Genomic DNA, 26,457 nt, shown 5'->3' with positions numbered 1-26,457 from the left:
GAAGAAGTAAGGAGGTTATATTACTTCAGGATTAGGGACAGGTGCACCCACTGCTGTAATACTATGCCCACTTCTGGTGTCCACAATTCAAGAAGGATGTTGATAAATTGGAGAGGGTTCAGAGAAGAGCCATGAGATTAAAGGATTAGAAAACCTGCCTTAAAATGGACTCAAAGAACTCGACCTATTTAGTTAGTTGAACAAAAAGTAAGTTATGGGTGACTTCACATCATCGTTCACAAGTACCTACTTGGGGAACAAATATTTGCTAACGGGCTCTTCAGTCTAGCAGACTCACGTATAACAACCTCCAGTGACTGGAAGCTGAAGCTAAACAAATTCAGACTAGAAATAAGGTGCAAATGTTTAAGAGCGAGGGTGACTAACCACTGGAACAACTTACCAAGGGTTGTGGTGGATTCTTCATCATTGGCAATTTTTAAATCAAGACTGGATGTTTTTCTAAAAGATCTGCTCTAGGTCAAACAGGAATTAATTCAGGGAAGTCCTATAGCCAATGTTATGCAGGAGATTGGTCGACATGATTACAGTCGTTCCTTCTGGCCTTAAAATCTAACTATCTGTTACAAGGACTTGAATCTTATGCATCTGCCAAACCAAAGGTTCCTGAGAGGTGGGAACTACTTTGGAACCCATCAGAGTGGATGATTATTTTAATTCCTTCTAACAACCATTAACTTTCACTTTACTGTGCTAAATTTCATCTGCTGTCCTATTGCCCATTTTACTTTGCTTTGTTAGATCACTAATCTATCAACACATTAAATAGTGGAATCCAAATGAACAAATTTTGCCCCAATTTGCATCCTGTGCAACTTCATTTAAAACAACTGTGATGAACAGGAGGAAAGCTGGGGGGGAAACTGTCCCTGTCCTTCCTTTTATTCTGGTCTCAGGTATAACTAATGTTTGCTTTTACCTGTGATTCACCAAGATACAGACTAACACGGCTGTTACTCTGAAACCTGTCAAGATAGCAGGGTGATCAGTGAACTGTAAATCACCAAATAAAAGTTTCTCAGAAGAGGCTATTAAGGAACTTTGGTGACCACAGGGCTAGAGATACAGATCAGTTTTAACCCCTGAGCCTTTCAGAGCTATAAGAGAAGAGTTAGGAAAAGCCAAGAGTAAACACTGAGATATCTCAATCTCCTTATTATAATCAGTGATGTTCTAACAAGTTAGCCACGCAGAGGAGAGGCTGAATAGTGGGGTTGGGGTTAGTCAAAATTAGGAAATACTGTGAGGAACACCAGAAGGGCCACAATTATACTCATATTGTTAGATCCAGCAATAATTTTTAATACAATAGGCTCATTTCCTGAGCAACACATCCAACCAGTACAGTAGAACCTCAGAGTTACAAACACCTCGGGAATAGAGGTTGTTCGTAACTCTGAAATGTTCGTAACGCTGAACAAAACGTTATGGCTATTCTTTCAAAAGTTACAACTGAACACTGACTCCATACAGCTTTCAAACTTTATTATGCAGAAGAAAAATTCTGCTTTCCTTTTTTTTTAAAAGTAGTTTATTTTAATATAGTCCTGTTCTGTATTTGTCTTTTTTTTTTTGGCGGGGGGGGGGGGATCTCTGCTGCTGCCTGATTGTGTACTTCTGGTTCCAATGTGTGGTTGACCGGTCAGTTCATACCTCTGGTGTTCGTAACTCTGTGGTTCTACTGTACATACCACCCAGTGTTCCACATGCTGTCCTTAACTTTCTGTTCAGTATGGAGTATAAGTTCCAATATGCAAAGCTCTGGCTACATCAAGGATCACTTCTCTGACTAGCCATGGTAATTATAGTCAGGGGTTGAATTTGGCATGGAAGTGGAGGGGAGAAATATTGGCACTCTTTCAACGTCTGCCCACAAAATAAACTCTGCCCACTTGATACTACTCAGACTATGTACTAATTCAAAACATTGAATCATGCAGGCTCTCTAGGCTCACCTCTCCTCTGACGAGTTTAGTGCCTCAGCAATAGAGCCACACGCTCTTCTGGGCTGGCCTCCTTGGCCTTAGCTCCTTCTTGTTTGCAGGGAGGTAACCCATCCACTCAGTAAAAATGTCAATACATTATGCTGATCTGCAAAATGTGATCCTTCCTCCCATATTTTGAAATGAGCGGTGAAATATTTAACAATGCTGATGTGTAAGGCTGGGATTTTCAAGTGAGTGTAAGGGAGTTAGGCACTGAAATTTAGTGGGTCCAACTCTAACGTATCACTTGCCTGGAGTTAACTCCTTTTGAAAGAAAGGAAGCAGCTCACCCATCTCAGAGCTATTGTTGGAGGTAAACTCAACAGACATACTGTTCACTTTTCCAAAGTTTCATTAATAATCATAACAGTGCCTTTTTAAAATACTTTATTTTGAAATGAAAGCTGAGATCCTGGAGAACAAAGCAGCTTGAGAGAAGTGCTAGTAGGCCATGCCGCTGTGCACCAGCCTAACTCATGCCCTGGTTACAGTTATCTAAGGACTTATATGGTCCTCATCACCACAGTATCCAAGCACCTACCATAGCAAGAACAAGACTGGTAGGAGCAGAGGACTGGGTTGTCTCAATAGCTGGCTCACAGGTATGGAACTCCAGACATCAGAATGATTCTAGCTCTCTCCAAAGGTCTTCCACTTTTGTTTGAATCTCTCTTTGCCTTTCCTTCTGTATACCCTCACTCCCACCAGCAGCCCAAGATCAGCAGTAAAGGAAAGTGAGAAGTCATGGTAAAATAAGTATGAAGAAGACCAAAAACAAACAAAAACAAAAAAACCACAATGCAGGAAGAAATTGAAAATACTATCCTGATTTCTTGTATGCTTATGTAATTTTTCACTGAGTCACCACTGTGACAGGCATAGTTCGATTGCAAACATCCATCAAAACCAGACAAATAGGCAACATGGAATTCAACACAGAAACAGGTCAGGCAATGCTAATTCGAAGGAACAATTTAAACCACTTGTGTACCCAGATGGGTTCCAAATTAATTGCATCCTCAGGAGATAAACGTAGGTATCACTGGACAGCTCAATGGTGAGTAACAGGCAAACTGTTTAATATACTAATACTGAAAATAAGCCATTATGTAAGTTAATGATACCCTCCTCTTTTGTACTAGAGTGTGCAGTTTTGGTCACCTAATCTTTAGAGAGTCAACGGAAATGGAATGTATAAACAGATGAGCAACAAAATATAGGGAAAGGGAACCTTTCATCCAAAGATTAAAAGACAATGGAATTATACTTATGAAAATTTGGAAAGAAGACAAGCAAGAAACAATATCATGAATGGTATAAAAAAGGACATTTGGACAATATTGCTTAAACTGTCCCTTGAAAATTAAAGGCAACACATTCGAAACAGATAGAAGTAAACAATGATTATGCAACACATAACCAGCCTTTGAAATACACTGACCTCAAGTACAGCAGTATGATTTTAAAAAGGATTAAGGCAGTATATAAATGACATCTGCAGTTATACTAATTAAGGTAAAAGGCCTAGTAACCATTCTTCAGGACAAAAAATAATTATCAACTGGGGTCAGGATGAAAGTTCTCACATAGTAAAATTATGTGCATTACTGGGGGTGGATGGATGGGGTGAAACACCTTCTGAATCATCAGATTTCAACCTTGGCTGTAGACAGAATACGGAAAGACCACTGGCCAGTATGGCAATTTATAATAAAATAACTGAAAGCTATAAACATTCAAATAGTATAAATAACAAAGATTTTTCTTACTTAACTGCATAACTGTTTGAAGAGAGCACTTGATGAAAGTTGCTAGAATCAACGTAACAAAGCAGCATATTTTTAAACTAGACACATAACAAAAATATAAAAAATAATACATTTCAAAAACACTTTTTTACTCATTTAAAAATGAATGAGATTCCTGAGGACCATTATTAGACTATTTCCTTTGGTTCTAAATCAACTTTCTAAGATTTTGTATAGTTTTTAGAGAACATCTGTAACAATTCTATATGGAAAGGATTTTAAGTCAACAATGCTGAACATTTGTCACCCGTATGAGTAAACCTTAAAAAAAAAAAAAAAAGTTTCTGCTGAAGCATGAGCAGTTGCCATAAGTTAAAGAACTGGAAAAACCAAGCTCACTGAAAATTGCAGAATGGTAGGAGAAAATGAGAGAACCCCTAATCTTGGGAAGGGTATCTCTACACAAGAGGAAAGAATGAAGTTTTGAAGAGAGACATTCCCGGTGCCTTGATGTATACAATACTACGTTCTAAGATAGCAACATAGACACCAGTATGGGGGTGGGGGGGTGTCGTTTTGTTTGTTTGAAGTGTTTTGCCAAGTAGTTAGGTCTACTTACTATAGATCCTCCAATACCATCCCCTTCTTAGTCTGATTATGTAAGTATTTTTATTTTCTTAGTTTAATGGTGAAAAAAAGTAGTTAAATCTTAAACATCTTTTGTTCAACTGCTTCTCAGATCTTTGGAACAACATCTAAGTAACAAAAAAAAGTTTCTCTTACCAGTAGCAGTCTATCAACCGTCAACTCCAAATGCTTTTGTTATCACAAGTTCCACGATGCAGTTCTTAATAACCGAGACCCTATCTACAAGGGAAGTCCTGCCAATGAACTATTTTGTCTAAAATCTAAAAAAGTCTCCAAGGGCTTTTCAAACTGTGTTATCAAAAGATTAAAATATCACAGAACATTTGGCACTACTTGGGTTTGGGTTTTTTTATGGGGGGGGGGGGGGTTTGGCAGGGGGAGAGGGAGGGAAGGGGAACAATTGAAAAACTTTAATTGGATTTGTACAGAGGATATGCCTCCAGCCACCAGACTGTTGGTACAGCTCACTCTATTCAAACCAGTACAACAGCTCACTAGGGTCCTAGGACGTAGTTTCATGTGCATGCATGAGCCCTGATGTTATCTGCATGGCTACACACATATAGGATATTATGCTTCTGACCAAACCCTTCCTTGTATTTACAGTGAGCAGCTTTGAGCTCAACATTTTTATATGAGTAAGTACACAATACAAGACACACACACACAACTCATCAGTGGGCACAGGTGAAGTCAAAAAATATATATGTTTTATTATTCTTTGCTCCACAAAAATGTTGTAAAAAAAGTTAACCAATGACATGGCCATGGTACACCCAATTAGAAACCCATTAGATCTTGTAATGAGGTAAATGGGAGTTGGCTTGATCAATGCCTGAATAGGGAGACCTTCAAGGTGCTGCAAAAACTGGTGTTCATAATTCAAATGGTTACAAAGCACTCTTCCTTAGGAGTCAGAAATAAACCAGCATGGTGCTAAAGGACTCTGTGCTTGCTGGAAGTGCACTTTTCATAGAACATATAAAAGTCAAGTTACTATCCCATGAAGTGAGCTGTAGCTCACTAAAGCTTATGCTCAAATAAATTTGTTAGTCTCTAAGGTACCACAAGTCCTCCTTTTCTTTTTGCAAATACAGACTAACACGGCTGCTACTCTGAAACCTGCCAATAGATTCTAAAGGAACACCAAAAGGTAGGGGTATTAACTTGTGTTCGTGGCTGAATGCATGTAATAACAGACAACCTATTTAAACCTAAAAATAAGAAACAATAGGTGGCTATGACACACAGGCAGAGCACAAAACAACAAGAATACTGGTCAGCAAGAAAAGCGGGAGGGGGGTCACAGAACACCACCTGTCTAACTATCGTTAAGAGAGACAAGGTGGGTGAGGTCATATCTTTTATGGGACCAACTTCTGTTGGTGAAAGAGAGAAGTTTTTGAGCATAAACATAGCTATTTCTTCAGGTCTGAGAAAGGTAATTGGAAAATAGCCAAGGGTTGGATTTGGGATGGAAGTGGAACTCAATACAAGTTGGATTTGGGATGCAAGTCACAGCTAAATACAAGGTGGAACAAATAAGAACTTAACACATGTTGCAAGAGACCATTCAAGATGAAGTTGGCAGATAACATCTCTAAGTCATAGGACAAAGAAGGGTTAGTATGTTACAGACTGTTGTAAACCTAAAATAACTATCAAAAAACCCTGATAACAGCCATGCAACACAAAAACATAAAGTGGAACCAACTACAACAACTCCACAACCTACAGTACAGCATCTCCAGGAGAAACCATGACACTGGGACTCAGCACATGGACATTACATGGCACTTCAACATCATCAGCTTACCAAGATTACCCCTCAGCAGAGCTGAACTATCTGTTCTCTCAAACAAACAGCACTTCTGCCCCACCACAGAACCGGATAGCATACTAATATGTGGAGAACTAGAAGAATTCTTTCACTGACTCCCCCTCAAAGAATTCCTTCACAACAAAGACACCACCACCCACAACCACCATGTCCCTATGAACAGTCATAAGAAAAAAGAACCACCTGACTGGACACCCTACAGCAGACAAAACCATACGCTTGATCATTACATCGATTGCTTCAGGGGGGAAAAAAATCAACTGTGAAATCCTTAAATATCACAGCTGCCACAATCTCTCCATTCCCTAGCGGACAGCTATGCAGTCCTAGACATCCAACCACCACTTAGCCCTGGTCTACACTATGAGTTAAGACGGATTTAGCAGCGTTAGATCGGTTTAGCCCTGCACCCGTCCACACTACGAAGCCATTTTTTCCCCAACTTTAATGGCTCTTAAAACCGGTTTCTGTACTCCCCCCTGACGAGTGGATTAGCACTGAAATCGACCTTGCTGGGTCCAATTTGGGATAGTGTGAATGCAATTCGATGGTATTGGCCTCCAGGAGCTATCCCAGACTGCTCCATTGTGACCACTCTGGACAGCACTCTCAACTCAGAGGCACTGGCCAGGTAGACAAGAAAAGCCCCGCGACCTTTTGAATTTCATTTCCTGGTTGGCCAGCGTGGCGAGCTGATCAGCACAGGTGACCATGGAGAGCTCTTCAGCACAGATGACCATGCAGTCCCAGAATCGCAAAAGAGCTCCAGCATGGACCGAACGGGAGGTACTGGATCTGATCGCTGTATGGGGAGACGAATCCGTGCTATCAGAACTCCGTTCGAAAAGACGAAATGCCAAAATATTTGAAAAAATCTCCAAGGGCATGAAGGACAGAGGCCATAACAGGGACGCGCAGCAGTGCCGCATGAAACTTAAGGAGCTCAGGCAAGCCTACCAAAAAACCAAAGAGGCAAATGGCTGCTCCGGGTCAGAGCCCCAGACATGCCGCTTCAATGATGAGCTGCATGCCATTCTAGGGGGTGCCCCTACAACTACCCCAGCCCTGTGTGTGGACTCTGTCAATGGACTCTCACGCAACAGGGATGTGGATTTTGGGGACGAGGAAGATGAGGAGGAGGAGGAGGTTGAAGCACAGCAAGCAAGCGGAGAAACCGTTTTCCCCGACAGCCAGGACCTGTTTTTCACCCTGGATCTAGTACCCTCCCAACCCACCGAAGGCGGGCTCCCGGACCTAGAAGGCGGGGAAGGGACCTCTGGTGAGTGTACCTTTGTAAATATAATACACGGTTTAAAAGCAAGCGTGTTTAATGATTAATTTGCCCTGAAGACTTGGGATGTATTCGCGGCCAGTACAGCTACTGGAAAAGTCTGTTAACGTGTATGGGGATGGAGCGGAAATCCTCCAGGGACATCTCAATGAAGCTCTCCTGGATGTACTCCCAAAGCCTTTGCAAAAGGTTTCTGGGGAGGGCAGCCTTATTCCGTCCTCCATGGTAGGACACTTTACCACAGCAGGCCAGCAGCACGTAGTCTGGAATTATTGCGTAACAAAGCATGGCAGCGTATGGTCCCGGTGTTTGCTGGCATTCAAGCAACATCCATTCTTTATCTCTCTGTGTTATCCTCAGGAGAGTGATATCATTCATGGTCACCTGGTTGAAATAGGGGAATTTTATTAAGGGGACATTCACAGGTGGCCGTTTAGGTCATGCTCTTCTTTAAGTTTTGTCTAATGGAGATTCAGTCCTGCCTGGAATATTGGCACTATCCTCTCAAATGAACTTACACAGAAAAATGAGATAAGACAAAAACATTATATTACCCCTGAGTGAAAAATTTCCATAAAATAATTACTTCCATATCAATCTCTCAGTCCTCATCCTCAAAGGAAACCTGCACAACACCTGCAAAAGACAAGCCTGGGAGCTTCAATTCATAACCCTGCTAGATGACAAAACCACGGACTCAATAAAGACACTAGATTTATGGCTCACTACAACTATCTAAAACCCACTAACCTTCCCTTGTCCTACAACTGTGGAGGCGTTAACTGCCCACTGCACCTTGAATGGTCTCTTACAACATGCATTAACTCCTTATTTGTTCCACCTTGTATTTAGCTTTGACACTCTGAGGCCAGGTCTACACTATAAACTTGCATTGGTATAATTACATTGCTCATACGTGTGAAAAAGCCACACCCCCGAACCACACAGTTATACCAACCTAATCCCCTGGGTAGACAGTGCTATGTTGACTGGAGGGCTTCTCCCTTTGACATAGCTACTGCCTCTGGCACAGATGGAGAACCTATGTCGATGGAAGAAGCTCTCCTGTTAGCATAGTAGCATCTTCCCTAACACTCTGCTGCTGCTGCACCACTGTAGCGGTTTAAGTGTAGATCTTCCCTGAGTACCTTTCCCAGACCCGAAGAAGAGCTCTGTGTAAACTCAAAAGCTTGTGTCTTTCACGAACAGCAGCTGGTCCAATAAAAGATATTACCTCATCCACCTTGTCTCTCTGATATCCTGAGACCAACATGGCTACAACAATGCTGCAAATAACTATAGTCAAGTTTTTTTTGTAAGCATAATATCAAAGACGTTAAGGAGATACTTTTTAGTAGAGGGCTTTGTGAATGTTTACGGGAAATCTCTCCCGTGAACAGCAGGTGGCATGAGAGACAGCATGAAGATGCTTGTCTGAAAATTCAACAAATGGGTGATTTAGGCTGGCATCGATGTCAGAGCAGAAGCAGGGGTTGATGTCTTGCTAACATATAAAAGATGAGAGGTGGGATGGGGATAGGACATGAAGGGCCTATGCACATAAACGACTCAAGAGGAGAAGCAAATGCCAGTGGAAAGACGCAAAGGGGAGGTGATCTGGTCAAAGCAATGAGAGAGGAAACTTATTTGCATTGGCACTTTGAATGCCTATAAATGAGGTAATGACTGGATTTGTCCAGATTGAACATAAGGATGTTGCAGTTATCAAGACATGAAATGAAGGCATGAATGAGAGATTTAGCTTTGCAGGCAGTGAGAGAAAACTAGACTTTAGAGATACACCAGACACTCACTGCAACACACGTCTACATAGCGCAAATTCGCATATAATGCAGTCGCGGCCATGAATCCCAAATTTAATTACTTAATTGGAATTCATTTTAATGAGGTCCCCGCGTTAATGCGGTACCGCGCATGGATCCCAAATCCTGCGTTTTAGCGAGGGTCCGGTGTATTATGCAGAAAGAAGCTGCAAAATTTAAACAAGGCCTGGGTGTGAGGATTTAGAGATAAGGCAGAGTAGAATATAACAACCACATTATGGGCCTATAAGTCAGGGAGAACAGTGATGTTGTCTATGGTGACTGAGAATGGGGGGAGAGAGGACATATGGGAGGGAAAGATTAAGAGCTCTTGTTTCGGGCAGGTTGAACTTTAACTGATGTCTGGACATCCACAAGGAGATGTCAGAAAAACAGGCCAACAACTTAGTTTGGATTGAAGGAGACAGGTCCAGAATGGAGTCATCAGTATAGAGATCATAGCTGAAGCTGTGTTTTCAAATGGGATCACTGAATGTGATTTGGATCTCTTTCTAAACATGGGGAGGGGGGTGATTTAAGGTATTTATGTGGCCTCCATTACTGAAGTATCAGAGCACCTCAATCTTTAATATACTTATCCTCACAATACTCTTGTTCAGTATGGTAATATTATCGTCTCCATTTACAGATAGGGAACTGAGGCACAGAGAGACAAACTGACTTATCCCAAGTTACACAGGAAGACTGTGGTGGAGCAGAGAATTGAACCAGAGTCCCAAGGCTGAGATCAGTGCCCTAACCACTGGTCCATCCTTGCTCTCTTGGATCCAAATGGATTCAATAGGATGTTGGTATCCTGAAGGTTTTTAAAAGTCTTCTGAATTCAGTAAAACATGGGGGAGGAAAGCAATGACATGATAGTATATTCCAGCTGTTGGAGAACTGGCACATTTCTTGGCTGCAGAGGTCGAAAGCTAAAGAATTACTCCTAGACTTAATGAACGTAAAGAACAGGATGGTTCTGAATAAAACAAACTGATGGGTGTCCAGGTGTTGAAAGCAACACTCCTCAAGAGCCAAGGACATGAAGTCATTAAAAATCTTGCAGATTTCTACTAAGTGATAGTATTCTAGAGACAGGACAGGCTCCAAATACTGAGGACTGAATATGTTTCTCGAGGTGTAATACAAAAAGTAGAGGTTTCAGAGTAACAGCCGTGTTAGTCTGTATTCGTAAAAAGAAAAGGAGTACTTGTGGCACCTTAGAGACTAACCAGTTTATTTGAGCATGAGCTTTCGTGAGCTACAGCTCACTACTGTAGCTCACGAAAGCTCATGCTCAAATAAACTGGTTAGTCTCTAAGGTGCCACAAGTACTCCTTTTCTTTTTACAAAAAGTAGAGATGTTCTTGAGTTTTGTAGGAATTTCAGACATGGTTCTGACTACTTTCCTGCAAAATATGTAACTTACCACCAGCTACCAAATGCTACAAACAGCCATTACTAGATTTTATTCCTGTTTAGGTCCCATAAGATTACTGCAAATATCTGAGGACAGTTTTAGCAAACTGAGTACATTATATAAAACATATAATGAAAGACCTACTGAGAGACAGAAAAAATTTGGACCTGCAGCAGGAAAATGGATGCATATGCAAAAAACTAATTAGTGCTCAGTTCCTACACCACAATGGCTGTTCAAACTTTTGTGAAATTCAAAATTGCAGATGGATGTCAAGTTCAAAGTAAAGGCAGTCATGAGCATCCAAAGATGGCATCTTTGGCATAACGGGTTGACTGTGGTAAAAGGTCTTCTAGAAGTGCCACGTTCAAGTTCTTAAAAGAGATCAAAATGCTAGGCTGCACCTGAAAAGGCGGTAAAGCTGCTGAACCAAATCTGTGGTTCTGTAACTTCATGGGGGCTGGGATGGAGGGTGGGAGCTAGCAAAGGAAAGTTGCCATTAAATCTTAAAGGAGGGAAAGACTATTCCTCACAACATTTCTCAGAAACCAGTTTTCGCAATCACTATATCATGGTCGTGGCGTAAAATGCAGCATGAGAGTGCTTGCACACCCCACGGAAAATGGCTTTAGAAGCGGGTTCTGCCACTCACACCAGTGGCAATCCCACAAACGGGAGCATAGAGCCCCTCGAAGGACACCTGGTACAACACTTGAGTTGGGATGAGAGGGAGTTGGGAAGACAACATGAAAGTAAATTATACTAAAAGGTACTTCATGAGAAGTTTTGAGTGTTAAAAGTGTGTCTAACTTAAGTAAGGTTTTCTTCATATTTCCAATACTAGAATGTTATAGTTAACTTTATAAATTAAGCACCTCCTATCAATGTGGTATAGAATTAAAAAAATAAAATGTATTTTCATGTTAAAATGAGTCCATCTAAACATTTAAGCAAAATCAATTAGGTGCTTAAAGAAGTGAGAGCTTGACACTATTTATACAGAGCCACCAGGGTGGACTCTAAAATACAGGTATGGAATAAAACAGACAGTGATCCTTTAATACTTCAGGTTTCAGAGTAACAGCCGTGTTAGTCTGTATTCGCAAAAAGAAAAGGAGTACTTGTGGCACCTTAGAGACTAACCAGTTTATTTGAGCATCAGCTTTCGTGAGCTACAGCTCACTTCATCGGATGCATAGTATATCGTGGAAACTGCAGAAGACATTATATACACACAGAGACCATGAAACAAAACTTCCTCCCACCCCACTATGATGTCTTCTGCAGTTTCCACGATATGCTATGCATCCGATGAAGTGAGCTGTAGCTCACGAAAGCTCATGCTCAAATAAACTGGTTAGTCTCTAAGGTGCCACAAGTACTCCTTTTCTTTTTAATACTTCAAAGCACCTCTGACACCAGATCAGAAAACCCATTCGTGAAATCCCTTATAGGCCAAGTGGCCTATTCATAGAATCATAGACTTTAAGGTCAGAAGGAACCATTATGATCATCTAGTCTGACCTCCTGCACAACGCAGGCCACGGAATCTCACCCACCAACTCCCGTAACAAACCCTTAACTTATGTCTGAGCTACTGCAATCCTCAAATCATGGTTTAAAGACTTCAGAGTGCAGAGAATCCTCCAGCAAGTGATCCGTGCCCCACGCTGCAGAGGAAGGCGAAAAACCCCCAGGGCCTCTGCCAATCTGCGCTGGGGGAAAATTCCTTCCCGACCCCAAATATGGTGATCAGCTATACCCTGAACATGTGGGCAAGACTCACCAGCCAGACACCCAGGAAAGAATTCTCTGTAGTAACTCAGATTCCACCCCATCTAACATCCCATCACATGCCATTGGGCATATCTACCGCTAATAGTCAAAGATCAATTAATTGCCAAAATTAGGCTACCCCATCATATCATCTCCTCCATAAACTTATCAAGCTTTGTCTTTAAGCCAGATATGTCTTTTACCCCCATTGCTTCCCTTGGAAGGCTGTTCCAGAACTTCACTCCTCTGATGGTTAGAAACCTTCGTCTAATTTCAAGTCTAAACTTTCTGATGGCCAGTTTAGATCCATTTGTTCTTGTGTCCACATTGGTACGGATCTTAAATAATTCTTCTTCCTCCGTGGTATTTATCCCTCTGATATATTTATAGAACGCAATCATATCTCCTCTGAGCCTTCTTTTAGTTAGGCTAAACAAGCCAAGCTCTTTGAGTCTCCTTTCATAAGACAGGTTTTCCATTCCTCGGATCCTTCTAGTAGCTCTTCTCTGTACCTGTTCCAGTTTGAATTCCCTTCTTAAACATGGGAGACCAGAACTGCACACAATATTCCAGATGAGGTCTCACCAGTGCCTTGTATAATGATACTAACACCTCCTTATCTCTACTGGAAATACCTCTCCTGATGCATCCCAAGACCTCATTAGCTTTTTTCACGGCCACATCACATTGGCGGCTCATTGTCATCCTGTGATCAACCAATACTCCGAGGTCCTTCTCCTCCTCATAGGGGCATAGCGAGCAGATCGAGGGACGTGATCGTTCCCCTCTATTCGACACTGGTGAGGCCTCATCTGGAGTACTGTGTCCAGTTTTGGGCCCCACACTACAAGAAGGATTTGGAAAAATTGGAAAACGTCCAGCGAAGGGCAACAAAAATGATTAGGGGTCTAGAGCACATGACTTATGAGGAGAGGCTGAGGGAGCTGGGATTGTTTAGTCTGCAGAAGAGAAGAATGAGGGGGGATTTGATAGCTGCTTTCAACTACCTGAAAGGGGGTTCCAAAGAGGATGGCTCTAGACTGTTCTCAATGGTAGCAGATGACAGAACGAGGAGTAATGGTCTCAAGTTGCAATGGGGGAGGTTTAGATTGGATATTAGGAAAAACTTTTTCACTAAGAGGGTGGTGAAACACTGGAATGCGTTACCTAGGGAGGTGGTAGAATCTCCTTCCTTAGAGGTTTTTAAGGTCAGGCTTGACAAAGCCCTGGCTGGGATGATTTAACTGGGACTTCGTCCTGCTTTGAGCAGGGGGTTGGACTAGATGACCTCCTGAGGTCCCTTCCAACCCTGATATTCTATGATTCCTCTGTTACTTCCAAGAAATGCGTCCCCAGTTTATAACAGAAATTGTTATTAATCCCTAAATGCATGACCTTGCACTTTTCACTATTAAATTTCATCCTATTACTATTACTCCAGTTTACAAGGTCATCCAGATCTTCCTGTATAATATCCCAGTCCTTCTCTGTATTGGCAATACCTCCCAGCTTTGTGTCATCCAGGAGCTAGGATTCACGATGTGACGGAGAGACTGCCGAGACTCATCAAGCCCTCGGATCGCTACCCCTTCCTGCTTCTCCATGTGGGCACCAATGATACTGCCAAGAATGACCTTGAGCGGATCACTGTGGACTACGTGGCTCTGGGAAGAAGGATAAAGGAGTTTAAGGTGCAAGTGGTGTTTTCGTCCATCCTCCCCGTAGAAGGAAAAGGCCTAGGTAGAGACCGTTGAATTGTGAAAGTCAACGAATGGCTACACAGGTGGTGTCAGAGAGAAGGCTTTGGATTCTTTGACCATGGGATGGTGTTCCAGGGAGGAGGAGTGCTAGGCAGAGACAGGCTCCACCTAACGAAGAGAGGGAAGAGCATCTTCGGAAGCAGGCTGGCTAACCTAGTGAGGAGGGCTTTAAACTAGGTTCATCGGGGAAAGGAGACCAAAGCCCGGAGGTAAGTGGGGACATGGGATACCAGGAGGAGGCACGAGCAGGAGAACGCGAAAGGGGAGGGCTCCTGTCTCATACACAAAAAGCAGGACAAACAGCAAGTTATCTCAAGTGCCTATACACAAATGCAAGAAGCCTGGGAAACAAGTAGGGAGAACTGGAAGTCCTGGCACAGTCAAGGAATTATGATGTGATTGGAATAACGGAGACTTGGTGGGATAACTCACATGACTGGAGTACTGTCATGGATGGATATAAACTGTTCAGGAAGGACAGGGAGGCCAGAAAAGGTGGGGGAGCTGCACTGTATGTAAGGGAGCAGTATGACTGCTCAGAACTCAAGTATGAAACTGCAGAAAAACCTGAGTGTCTCTGGATTAAGTTTAGAAGCGTGAGCAATAAGGGTGATATTGCGGTGGGAGTCTGCTATAGACCACCGGATCAGGGGGATGAGGTGGACGAGGCTTTCTTCCGGCAACTAACGGAAGTTACTAGATCGCAGGCTCTGGTTCTCATGGGGGACTTCAATCACCCTGATATCTCCTGGGAGAACAATACAGCGGTGCACAGACAATCCAGGAAGTTTTTGAAAAGGGTAGGGGACAATTTCCTGGTGCAAGTGCTGGAGGAACCAACTAGTGGCAGAGCTCTTCTTGACCTGCTGCTCACAAACCAGGAAGAATTAGTAGGGGAAGCAAAAGTGGATGGGAACCTGGGAGGCAGTGACCATGAGATGGTCGAGTTCAGGATCCTGACACAGGGGAAAAAAGGAGAGCAGCAGAATACAGACCCTGGACTTCAGAAAAGCAGACTTTGAGAACCTCAGGGAACTGATGGGCAAGATCCCCTGGGAGAATAACATGAGGGGGAAAGGAGTCCAGGAGAGCTGGCTGTATTTTAAAGAATCCTTATTGAGGTTACAGGGACAAACCATCCCGATGTGTAGAAAGAATAGTAAATATGGCAGGTGACCAGCTTGGCTTCACAGTGAAATCCTTGCGGATCTTAAACACAAAAAAGAAGCCTACAAGAAGTGGAAGATTGCACAAATTACCAGGGAAGAGTATAAAAATATTGCTCGGGCATGCAGGAGTGAAATCAGGAAGGCCAAATCACACCTGGAGTTGCAGCTAGCAAGAGATGTTAAGAGTAAGAAGAAGGGTTTCTTCAGGTATGTTAGCAACAAGAAGAAAGTCAAGGAAAGTGTGGGCCCCTTACTGAATGAGGGAGGCAACCTAGTGACAGAGGATGTGGAAAAAGCTAATGTACTCAATGCTTTTTTTGCCTCTGCCTTCAAGAACAAGGTCAGCTCCCAGACTGCTGCACTGGGCAGCACAGCATGGGGAGGAGGTGACCAGCCCTCTGTGGAGAAAGAAGTGGTTCGGGACTATTTAGAAAAGCTGGACGAGCACAAGTCCATGGGGCCGGATGCGCTGCATGCGAGAGTGCTAAAAGAGTTGGCAGATGTGATTGCAGAGCCATTGGCCATTATCTTGGAAAACTCATGGCGATCGGGGGAGGTCCCGGACGACTGGAAAAAGGCTAATGTAGTGCCCATCTTTAAAAAAGGGAAGAAGGAGGATCCTGGGAACTATAGGCCAGTCAGCCTCACCTCAGTCCCTGGAAAGATCATGGAGCAGGTCCTCAAGGAATCAATTCTGAAGCACTTAGAGGAGAGGAAAGTGATCAGGAACAGTCAGCATGGATTCACCAAGGGAAAGTCATGCCTGACTAATCTAATTGCCTTCTATGACGAGATAACTGGCTCCGTGGATGAGGGGAAAGCAGTGGACGTGTTGTTCCTTGACTTTAGCAAAGCTTTTGACACGGTCTCCCACAGTATTCTTGCCAGTAAGTTAAAGAAGTATGGGCTGGATGAATGGACTATAAGGTGGATAGAAAGCTGGCTAGATCATCGGGTTCAACGGGTAGCGATCAATGGCTCCATGTCTAGCTGGCAGCCGGTATCAAGTGGAGTGCCCCAAGGGTAGGTCCTCAGGCCAGTTTTGTTCAATATCTTCATTAATGATCTGGAGGATGGTGTGGATTGCACCCTCAGCAAGTTTGCAGATGACACTAAACTGGGAGGAGAGGTAGATACGCTGGAGGGTAGGGATAGGATACGGAGGGCCCTAGACAAATTGGAGGATTGGGCCAAAAGAAATCTGATGAGGTTCAACAAGGACAAGTGCAGAGTCCTGCACTTAGGACTGAAGAATCCCATGCACTGCTACAGACTAGGGACCGAATGGCTAGACAACAGTTCTGCAGAAAAGGACCTAGGGGTTACAGTGGACGAGAAGCTAGATATGAGTCAACAGTGTGCCCTTGTTGCCAAGAAGGCCAATGGTATTTTGGGATGTATAAGTAGGGGCATTGCCAGCAGATCGAGGGACGTGATCGTTCCCCTCTATTCGACACTGGTGAGGCCTCATCTGGAGTACTGTGTCCAGTTTTGGGCCCCACACTACAAGAAGGATGTGGAAAAATTGGAAAACGTCCAGCGGAGAGCAACAAAAATGATTAGGGGACTGGAACACATGACTTAGGAGGAGAGGCTGAGGGAACTGGGATTGTTTAGTCTGCAGAAGAAAAGAATGAGGGGGGATTTGATAGCAGCCTTCAGCTACCTGAAGGGGGGTTCCAAAGGGGATGGAGTTCGGCTGTTCTCAGTGGTAGATGACAGATGACAGAACGAGGAGTAATGGTCTCAAGTTGCAGTGGGGGAGGTTTAGGTTGGATATTAGGAAAAACTTTTTCACTAGGAGGGTGGTGAAACACTGGAATGCATTACCTAGGGAGGTGGTGGAATCTCCTTCCTTAGAAGTTTTTAAGGTCAGGCTTGACAAAGCCCTGGCTGGGATGATTTAATTGGGGATCAGTCCTGCTTTGAGCAGGGGGTTGGACTAGATGACTTCCTGAGGTCCCTTCCAACCCTGATATTCTATGATTCTATGATCCGCAAACTTTATTAGCACATTTCCGCTTTTTGTGCCACGGTCAGTAATAAAAAGATTAAATAAGATTGGTCCCAAAACCGATCCCTGAGAAACTCCACTAGTAACCTCCTTCCAGCCTGACGGTTCACCTTTCAGTGTGACCCTCTGTAGTCTCCCCTTTAACCAGTTCCTTATCCACCTTTCAATTTTCATATTGATCCCCATCTTTTTCAATTTAGCTAATAATTCTCCATGTGGAACCCTAACAAATGCCTTCCTGAAATCGAGGTAAATTAGATCCACTGCATTTCCTTTGTCTAAAAAAACTGTTACCTTCTCAAAGAAGGACATCAGGTTGATTTGACACGATCTATCTTTTGTAAAACCATGTTGTATTTTGTCCCATTTACCATTGACTTCAATGTCCTTAACTTCTTTCTCCTTCAAAATTTTTTCCAAGACCTTGCATACTACAGATGTCAAGGTAACAGGCCTGTAGCTACCCAGATAATTTTTTTTTTCCTTTCTTAAAAATAGGAACTATGTTAGCAATTCTCCAGTCATATGGTACAACCCCTGAGTTTACAGATTCTTTAAAAATTCTTGCTAATGGGCTTGCAATTTCACGTGCCAATTCCTTTAATATTCTCGGATGAACATTATCTGGGCCCCCCGATTTAGTCCCATTAAGCTGTTTGAATTTCGCTTCTACTTTGGATATGGTAATATCTACCTCCTTATCCTCATTCCCATTTGTCATGCTACCATTATCCCTAAGATCCTCATTAGCCTTATTAAAGACTGAGGCAAAGTGTTTGTTTAGATATTGAGCCATGCCTAGATTATCCTTAACCTCCACTCCATCCTCAGTGTTTAGCGGTCCCACTTCTTTGTCTTCTTCTTATTTATATGGCTATAAAACCTTTTACTATTGCTTTTAATTCCCTTTGCAAGGTCCAACTCTACATGGCTTTAGGCCTTTCTCACTTTATCTCTACATGTTCTGACCTCAGTACGGTAGCTTTCCTTGCTAATCCCTCCCATCTTCCACTCCTTGTAGGCTTTCTGCTTTTTCTTAATCACCTCTCTAAGATGCTTGCTCATCCAGCTTGGTCTACAACTCCTGCCTATGAATTTTTTTCCCTTTCTTGGGATGCAGGTTTCTGATAGTTTCTGCAACTTTGACTTGAAGTAATTTCAGGCCGCCTCCACCTTTAGAGCCACAAGTTTTTCAGTCCAATCTACTTCCCTAACTAATTTCCTTAATTTTTTAAAGTTAGCCTTTTTGAAATCAAAAACCCAAGTCACAGATCTATTTTTGTTTATCCTTCCATTTAGTTTGAACTGAATTAGCTCTTGATCGCTCGAACCAAGGTAGTCCCCTACAACCGTTTCTTCTATGAGGTCCTCGCTGCTCACCACAACCAAATCTAAAATGGCATCCCCTCTTGTCGGTTCAGCAACTACTTGGTGAAGGAATCCATCAGCTATAGCATCCAGGAAAATCTGAGCCCAATTATTATTACTAGCACTTGTCCGCCAGTCTATATCTGGGAAGTTAAAGTCTCCCATGATCACACAGTTCCCATAAGTAAAACATTAAAGAGGTCTCTACCCATATCCAGATCGGATCCCGGCCGTCTATAGCACACCCCAAGCACTATCCCAGGGGAGGCTCTAGTAGTTTTCTTCCCCAATGTTATTTTTGCCAAGACAGACTCAGTCTTATCCATTCCATCACTTCTTATTTCTTTAATCTACCTCATCACTGATATACAGTGCTACTCCACCACCTTTGCCTTTATTTCTATCTTTCCTAAACAGCACATACCCTTCAATACCTGTACTCCAGTCATGACGACTATTCCACCATGTTTCTGTTATCCCTAGAATATCTGGTTTCATTTTCTGCACCAGTAGCTCTAGTTCCTCCATTTTGTTACCTAGGTTCCTCGCATTAGTGTACAAACATCTCAATTTTTGCTGTTTGGCCTCGCTCACATTCTTTACCCGATTAGGCACGGTCATTCTACATCCAATATTACCTATTAGACTGGTATGTACACTGCCCTTCCACCTTATGTCCATTCTCCTACCCATGGCTGTATCCTTTCTTACTTCGTTTTCTTCCCTCTCAAAGAGAAAATCTGGTGTGGAGATTACCTGGACATCTCCCAACCATCTCCATCGAATTCCTAGTTTAAAGCTCTCTTGATCAGTTGTGTCATCCTCCATCCTAGAAGTCTATTTCCCTCCTTACTCAGGTGAAGTCCATCCCGAAAGAACAGTCCTCTGTCCATGAATGCTTCCCAGTGGCCATACATCCCAAAGCCCTCCTTATAGCACCACTGCCTGAGCCATCTGTTGAGCATCATAATCTTGTCACACCTTTGTTGCCCTTCTCTAGGAACAGGCAGAATCCCACTGAAGATCACCTGAGCCTCGATTTCCGTAAGCGTCTTCCCCAGCCTGGCATAGTCTCCCTTGATACGTTCCAGCGAGAATCTAGCTGAATCATTTGTTCCCACATGAAGGATAATCAATGGATTCTTTCCCGCTCCCGTTAGGATCCTCTTCAGCCTCAGGTCCTCATCCCGTATCTTAGCACCTGGCAGACAGCACACCCTCCTGTTCTAGGGATCAGCTCTTGTTACAGGCTTGTCTATTCTTCTCAGTAATGAGTCCCCAATTACATAGACCTGCCTTTTCCTGGCGATGGTGCGATTCTCCAGTCTATCCCCTGTTCCATCTGGCTGCAAGTCCTCTTGATTCCTATTGTCCATTGCAATCCTCTGCAACCCATCCCCTATCCTCCTGGGGCTCATATTTGGTGTTATCATCTCCATTGACTATTGACCAAGAGAAGCATAAATTTAGATCCTAACCAAAGGAAAATAGGAATGGACAGTGCTAAAACAACGAACTAGTTTCTGTGGCTTGCAAACTTGCACATGGCATCTGAAATAAATATGTATCAGTTACTTCCTGACCTTTTCATTTTGCACAAGGCCAGCGGATCAAATATTTAGCTGGTACCAGCCTCAGCCAGAACAAGGCCTTTGTCATCATCCAATCAGGTCTCAGTGATATTGCCAGATCTGTGAGAGATTCCAAGATAGAAAAGTTAGCGTGTCACCCTTATTTACAACAGGACTGACAAAAACCAAACACAGGCACGAAGAGTATGAAGACCTCTTTCCACCCTGGCTACCGGAGTACTTCTCCACAGTAACAAGAGGGTCTGCACTGCACCTCTGACTTCCTTCACTACCACACAAACAAGATACACTCACTATGCATGCATGTCTCATGTGGCCAAGCGTCCCAGATAGCATAGAACACAGCTTTATTTAATGTATTTGATAAAGGCATTTCACTTAAGGACATTGTCATCACACATGCAGTTTCTAGCAGCAGCAAAAACATCATCCATTTAGGTATAGTGAAATGTTTAATACAATGCCACAGTCTTTAGAAAAGTCTATTTATAAGAACGTAAGAATAGCCATACTGGGTCAGATCCATCTTGCCCAGTATCCTGTCTTCCAACAGCAGCTGGTGCAGATGCTTCAGAGGAAATGAACAAAACAGGGCCAATTACTGAGTGATCCATCCCCTGTTGTCCAGTCCCAGCTTCTGGCAGTCAAAGGTTTAGGGATGCCCGGAGCATGCGATTGCATCCCTGTCCATCTTGGCTAATAGCCATTGATGGACCTAAACTCCATGAACTTTCCTAATTCTTTTTTTAACCCACTTATACCTTTGGCCTTGCAGCCCATAGAGCTAACTTAGTATTTTACTTAACAGTAATGCAAGATATCTACAGGCCTATATCCTGTAACACATTAACTTAAGCAGTTAGTAAAAGGCTTTGAGGCCGATGAACTTTAGCATAAATACCTGGCCCAAGAGTCACTCTGAGTTTTGGGGAACTGGGAACATTGTGCTCTGGGGGGCTTGAGGCAGCAGTCTGTGCAAAATGATATCAGGTAACTGCAGAAACACTGAACGGATACTAGGCCTGGATATTTTAGGACAGAAAGGTTGACAGATGCTTAACCACGAACTTGCCTTAGGAATTATTTGATTTATACAATAATAGGTTAATATCATTAATATACTAACCAATAGGACAAGGACACCCCAACATTATTAGGATGAGGAAGTTAGACATGGACAAAGGAGGCTGGGCATTTCTATGAATATTCATAACAGCCCCTAGTCCCGGTAATAGGTCAGACCACCATTAAATGGGAGATTTGGACCATAAGATTCACTTGGCATGCCAGGGACATAGCAGGACCTTTGTCTCTTACCACCAGATCTCCAAGAAAGGGTGTGAACATATGTAAGTAATTATAACAAGATACTACCTTAACTCTACACTACTGCTATCTTTTTATGTGGTTTGGATGGAACATTTGAGTCTTTACTAATTGTACTAATAAAATTGCAAAGTTTTGCTTTGTCCTCAGTGTGAGTGTCTCCATTGTGCACATGAGGGTTCCCAACCAGACACTGAACCTGATAACCTTGATTCTGGGCCTAGAACCCTACAGTCTCCAGCTCTTTAGTTAGTAATTAACTGGAAATCAATAATAATCAATAACCACTACAGAATCAGGCAACAGCCTTCACAACATCCCCTGGCAAAAAGTTCCATGCTCTGACTGTGCAGTGTGTGAAATAGCACTTCTTTAAGTTTGTTTTAAAGTTGCTGCCTATTAATTTCATCAGGTGACCCCTAGTTCTTATGTTATGTGGAATAAATAACACTTCCTTATTCACTTTCTCTACATTATTCACAATTTTTTTAGACCGCTATCATATCCCCCCGCCCTGAGTCATCTCTTTTCTAAGCTGAATAGTCCCAGTCCTTTTAAGCTCTCCTCCACTGGAAGCTGTTCCATACCCATCATCATTTTTGTTGCTCTTCTCTGTACTTTTTCCAATTCTAATATACCTTTTTGGCGACGGGGTGACCAAAACTGCACACGGTATTCCAGGTGTGGGTGTACCATAGGTTTATATAGTGGCATTATGGTATTTTCTATCTTATCATCTATCCCTTTCCTAATGGTTCCTAACATTCTGTTCGCTATTTTGACTTCTGAGGCACGTTGAGCAGACATTTCAGAGAACTATCCATGATGACTCCAAGATCTCCTTCTTGAGTGGTAACAGCTAAATTAGACCTCATCATTTTGGAAAACATAATCCCAACTATACATACAATGTGCATTACTTTGCATTTATCAACATTGCATTTCATCTGCCATTTTGTTGCCCACTCACCATTTTGAGAGAGCCCTTTCCAATTCTTTGCAGTCAGCCTTGGACTTATCTATCTTGAGTAATGTCGTATTGTCTGCAAACTTTGCCACCTCACTGTTTACCCCTTTTCCATATCACTTATGAATATATTGAACAGCACTGGTCTCAGTACAGACCCATGGGCGACATCACTATTTATCTCTCTCCACTCTGAAAACTGACCATTTCTTTCTACCCTTTGTTTCTTATCTTTTAGCCAGTTACTGATCCACAAGAGGACCTTCCCTCTTATCCCATGACTGCTTAGTTCGCTTACGAGTATTCAGTGAAGGACCTTGTCAAAGGCTTTCTGAAAGCCCAAGTACACTATATCCACTGGATCACCCTTGGCCACATGCTTGTTGACATCCTCAAAGAATTCTAATAGATTGGTGACAAAAGCCATGTTGACTCTTCCCCAACATATCATGTTCATCTAGGGTATGATAATTCTGTTGTTTACTATAGTTTCAACCAATTTGCCTGGTACTGGAGTTAGGTTTATCAGCCAATTATTGCCAGGTTCAACTCTGGAGCCCTTTTTAAAAATTGGCGTTACATTAGCTACCCTCTAGGCATACGGTACAGAGGATGATTTAAGTGATAGCTAACATACCACAATTAGTAGTTCTGCAATTTCATATTTGAGTTCCCTCAGAACTCTTGGGTGAATACCATCTGGTCCTTGTAACTAACTACTGTTTAGTTTATCAACTGGTTCCAAAACCTCCTCTATTTACACCTCAATCCAGGACAGTTCCTCAGATTTGTCAATTAAAAAGAATGGCTCAGGTATGGGAATGTCCCTCAGAACCTCTGCAGTGAAGACCCATGCACTGAATTCATTCAGTGTCTCCACAATGGCCTTGTCTTTCTTGAGTGGTCCTTTACCACGTTGGTCATCCAGTGGCCCCACTGATTGTTTGATGGGCTTCCTACTTCTGATGTACTTTTAAAAAAAAAATTCCTGATTAGTAAAACACACAAACTGTTGCTCTTCACATTCTTTTTTGGCCTGCCTACTTATTCTTGACTTGCTATTTTCCTCAGTAGGATCTGACTTCCAAATTTTAAAGGATGTTTTTTTGCCTCTAACTTCCTCCTTTATTCTGTTGTTTAGCCATGGTGGCATTTTTTTGGTCCTCTTACTGTTTTGTTTTGTATTTGGGGTATACATTTAGTTTGTCTCTCTATTATGGTGTTTTTAAAATAATTTCCATGCAGCTTCTAGGCATTTCACTCTTGTGACTATTCTTTTTAATTTCTGTTTAAAAGGAATGAAAGAAAAGAAAAGAAGTCTTATCAGCAATTACTGCCTGATCCTGCAGCTGCTGCAGACACAGAATTCCAGTGGGCCTTCTACATACAGGACAGATGGAGAACTGTCAACCTTTGTCAAGTTTTATTATTAAAAACTGTTGCACAACAGAATCATGGAAGAGGGTGAAAGGAAAAAACATAAGGCCCAAAGACAGACTATGGAAACATTTACAAACACAATTTTATGAAACTATATTGCAAAAGAACTATACAGCATCTTTTCCAAGTAAAAAGAAGCCTATTTTCCCTATTAACTGACTTTGAAATAGCTGGCAGAGCCTGCAGCTAAATTTAAAATCTTTTTTTTTCCTTTTAAACTAAGGAGGCTTGATTATATGACAGTTGTACACAAACTCTGAACTGCACGTGGTAGGACTTCAATACCAAAAGATATTTTAAAAAGCATTCACTGAAACTTGGATTCCACATGCCCCTTCTCTTTGTAGCCATTCTCCTCTATGGGACCTGTCAATTTCCTCAAATCCCTTGCCTATGATGTCCGCAAAGGAAAAGCTGTTTCCAAAACCTCCCTCATGCCTTCTCCAAGCAGCACTCCTTTAGTACAAATGTCTAACCCAGAATTTTTGCTCTGACTTGAAGTAGAGTTGATCACCAATGCTCCAATGCTATTTCCATAGGGTCAGTTTCAGTGGATGTCCACTATACTGTATGAGAAAAGTAAGTGTTGCTGGTTGGACGTTCAAGAAACTTCAGATCTAGGACTAGAGGTCATCTTCTCCTCACTTCCATTATATTCCTTATCACAAGAAGCTGAAACTCCTGTGATGTTTCATCTTCAGAAGATGCTCTTCTAGTGCCAAAAGGTGCAATGTCAGTCCAATATACCCTGTTATAAATTTAAATTAAATGCCCTTTTTTTTTGTTTACGGTGCATTACAAAAAAGGTTGTTTTTAACATCTTGATTTTTGTCTCAAGTTCCAGAGAAAATAATTAAATTAAAATAAAGAGAGCAAATGGGACTCTTACAGAAAGACATTTCTAAACTGAGTAATGCGTCTTTACAGAAATTTAAGGCCCTGCCATTTATAATTCTGCAATATTTCTTCTGTAGATAGACACCCTTAAATATCATTCTTTATCTCCATAATGTAGAATAAATATTTGGTAATGCATATAATTTGTAAGAACTATTCAAGTTCAGAATCTTCCAACTACATTTTGAAAGGAGTTGGGGTTATAATTTGTCACGGCAAACAAAGCTTAACGCTTTAGTCAACTAACCAACCCCTAACAATAAGAATGACATAAGAATTTAATGAATACATGGAAATTTTACAAGTACACCAGCTAAGTTTTAACAAAGCCCTCTACTCAATACCCATTTTATCACTTCCCATCTTGGGCTTTCTGTTATAATAATGCAGGCTTTTGTTTCTGTGCTTAGGCTTAAGGAAGACCATTGTATCCAACATATACTAAACCAAAACTGTGTTTATATTTGTAAAGTGTATTCTTTGTATAATTATACTTGTCTGTAGGCTGCAATAGAGATTTCAATGTTTATAGTAAAATACATGCCACAGTCAAGATAATTTTATGTCCTATGTTACATTCAAAACCATACACATCATAACTAAACAAAGTTCTATAATTAATGCTGTACTGAAAAACCCATTTCTAGTGTATCTGCCTGCATATCTTCAGTTTCAAAAACTTTTACTGTTAACTATAACTGTACCTAACAATAACTTGCTAACATTTGTTAGAAAAGTAACTTGGGAAAAACAAAAATAGTTTTATCAACTGGGGAAGTATCGAATTATCACCTGCAGTTCTTGAACTCTCATATTTTTACTATTTTAAACTGCAGACAGTCACATATTAATGCAGATCTGTGGTTGAGAAATCCAACACTCAAAGCTAAAAATTCCTAAAGTTAGATTGTTCCCAAATGCTTAGACATATATAGAGGTAGTATTTATTACTGAACCAACTTCTGCTTGCCAAAAACTCTCTCTCACCAACTGAAGTTGGTCTGATAAAGATATAACCTCACTCACCTTGTCTCGACACAGCATAGACATATGTATTTCTATTCCTCTCTTCTCTATTAAATGCATTATTCTCCGCCATCAGATGTGAAGTGTGGCAGAGTAAATGTCATGGGATCAAACGTTAAGAAATCACACTTAAATTCCAAAGGTTAACTACGTAGAAAAACAACAGTTTTTCCTTAAACGTTCCTGGGGCTGTCTAAAACCAACCACACATACACGCACACACAAGGAAATCCCCCTCCTCCCCATTTTTTTAATCCGTGGAGCCCGTGAGCACTGCTTGCTTTGACCCTGGATCTTATGAAAGTTTTTTGAATCACAACTGAACAGTTAAAAATTTTAATGG

The 26,457-nt window shown here is 41.9% G+C and overlaps 1 protein-coding gene and 1 long non-coding RNA gene across 5 annotated transcripts in view; one reads left to right on the top strand and one right to left on the bottom strand.

Annotated features, from left to right (window-relative positions):
- The window catches only part of ATP13A3 (ATPase 13A3), a 122,876-nt gene that overhangs the window by 73,347 nt on the left and 23,072 nt on the right, over positions 1–26,457 (bottom strand). The window contains exon 1 of one of the 2 annotated variants that reach the window (XM_037909403.2): positions 4,538–4,557. The exons of the other annotated variant lie outside the window; for it this stretch is intronic. The gene's annotated coding sequence lies outside the window, so the exon portion shown is untranslated. Of the gene's footprint in view, positions 1–4,537; positions 4,558–26,457 lie in introns of those variants that run through there. 2 annotated transcript variants of the gene reach the window in all.
- LOC119567104 lies at positions 1,612–25,646 on the top strand. Of its 3 annotated transcripts, XR_005226867.2 has the most exons (3): positions 1,612–3,063; positions 5,500–5,555; positions 24,048–25,646. It is a non-coding gene; the product is annotated as an uncharacterized LOC119567104 (long non-coding RNA). The 3 variants fall into 3 exon arrangements; XR_005226865.2 differs by lacking the exon at positions 5,500–5,555; XR_005226866.1 differs by lacking the exons at positions 5,500–5,555; positions 24,048–25,646 and adding an exon at positions 3,149–4,731.

The sequence above is a fragment of the Chelonia mydas genome, chromosome 9, assembly GCF_015237465.2.
Source record: "Chelonia mydas isolate rCheMyd1 chromosome 9, rCheMyd1.pri.v2, whole genome shotgun sequence".
NCBI lineage: Eukaryota > Metazoa > Chordata > Testudines > Cheloniidae > Chelonia > Chelonia mydas.
This window is presented reverse-complemented; position numbering and strand designations above follow the sequence as displayed.